Source organism: Delphinapterus leucas, chromosome 4 (assembly GCF_059928025.1).
Source record: "Delphinapterus leucas isolate spDelLeu-1000000601 "Yukka" chromosome 4, BTC_Dleu_Yukka2, whole genome shotgun sequence".
Classification (NCBI taxonomy): domain Eukaryota; kingdom Metazoa; phylum Chordata; class Mammalia; order Artiodactyla; family Monodontidae; genus Delphinapterus; species Delphinapterus leucas.
This window is the reverse complement of record NC_143132.1, coordinates 63,076,519-63,078,597: the sequence shown is the minus strand read 5'-3', so window position 1 is coordinate 63,078,597 and position 2,079 is coordinate 63,076,519.

The following is a 2,079-nucleotide window of genomic DNA, read 5'->3' as shown; positions in this document are numbered from 1 at the left end:
GTCAGTTTTTATGAATATTCTCTATGTACTTGAAAAGAGTATGTATCTATCGGTTATAGGAGGTGAAGTTCTATATTTGTCTATTTAAATCAAACTATTCAAATCATGTTCTTAATATATTCCATATCTTTCCTCATTTTTTTCTTTTGTCTGCTTTTTCGGTTGGTTCTGGGAAGTGTAGTTTAAATCTAAATAAATATTTGATTTATATAATTCTCTTCAGTCAGTTGTTGGTTTATATATTTTAGGACTGTATGGTTAGGTGTATATATATATTCATTCTTGTTTTATCTTTCTGATATATTTTATATAATTTATTTTTGATTGGCTCATATATTCATTTGCATAAAATACCTGTATCTCCAAAGTCAAAAGCCTTTATTATCTCTTTCCCCTCCTTAGCACTATTGCTATAACAGTTTCATAGCTAGGTATTAGCAAGGCCAACCAATATGAATAACTATCCCTAGCTTTTTCTCCCTACTTCCCAGTATTCCTGTGCTTCCTAAGTCAAGTAGTAGATTATGCATATGTGTATGAATCAATGAGTACTGAATTGTCCCTGCTAATGAGCACCTCACTCCCACATTCTGAGTAGAGTGGAAAAGAGAGGTTTTCCCCCAACTAAAAATGGAGGAAGATGCTAGCCCCTGGAAGGTCTCATTGTTTGAAGGGGGGTTGTAGGACATGGGCTAATGGATATCAAGTATAAGTGTAGGCATGTGGCACATGCATGTTGCTTCATTTTTTTCTACACCTTTTCCAAAATAGGGAAGGAATGGAGGTTCAGTGAAAAAACTGCATTTACCCCATCTCACAGAGCCAGTTAAGTGATGGAAATGAAATAGAAACATTGGTCATTCTGATTCTCACGTTCACATTCTTTGAATCAAGCCAAACTGCCATTCTGTCATTCTATATTAAGGAAATTTGAGGTAAGGGAGTACCTTTTACCTTAGGATTCTCTAGGAATTGAAAGTCAGGGTGAAAATATCCTGGTTTTATACTTCGGTCTGTAGATGGATAGGATGACTCTACAAAAAGAAATACGAGGGAGATGGGATTGCTTTTAAAGAAACTCAGCACTGTTGACCAGCCTAGCACAGCGTTACTGAATGACTTTCAAGGTTTTTCTTTAAAAAAAAAAGTAACAGAGAAATTCAAATTCTTAAAGTTAATTTGCAGGATTAAATTGCCATTTGTCAACAGCAATGTAATTTGTATTATAAATTACAGGACTGTAGCTTTCAGGCATATTTTATCAATATGTTTCCAATGATTTAATAACAATATTTCTCAAAAAGAAGCCAAGCCACTTTTTTCCTCTTTTTAAATGAACATGTTCAGAGGGTTTTCATCAGCATGCTAGCCAACTCTGCAAAATTTCTAGTAAATAAATTATCACCAGGAGGCTCAAAATCCATTACCATAAAAAAAGCCATTTTTCCCTCCCTAATCGATTGCCCACTGTGCAACTGCTAATGGGACCATACACACATGTTGTGCAGAGGGAATTCATTTTCAGGTTCTCTCTCCTTTCTAGAATTTATTTTACAAAGAATTTCTCACTGAACTCATAAATTAGTCAATGCGTAAAATGAACACTCCAGCTTCCATCAGGAGAAACATTAAGGTGGTGCAACTAGAGAATTTTCCAAGCTGGTTCCCAAGGAAATGGAGGTTGCACTAGGTGCTTTGCAAACACCACGGCACCTTCCTTCCTGAGAGAGCCAGCCCTTTCCCGGCTCCCAACAATATTATAGTTTGTCTGCTTATGTATTCTTATGGACACACACATTTCCTATATGTGCTGATAGGTATTCCATCTGACAAGGGCACTGAGCAATATTGGCCTTTGAACTTAGAAGTTTGAAAGTCATCTTGGGGCAACTAGATCCATTTTACCAAGTCATCTCAGTTCATTCCCATAATCCCACGTTTTACCTCCAGTTCCACTCTTCTTTCTTTCACAAATGATATTGCAGTTGTATAAATTCCAATTTATAGCCTTCTATAAGCCCAGAGCCTTGGCTGTCAAATCAGCCTTGCCTATGCACAGTATAGCTAATCTTAGTGACT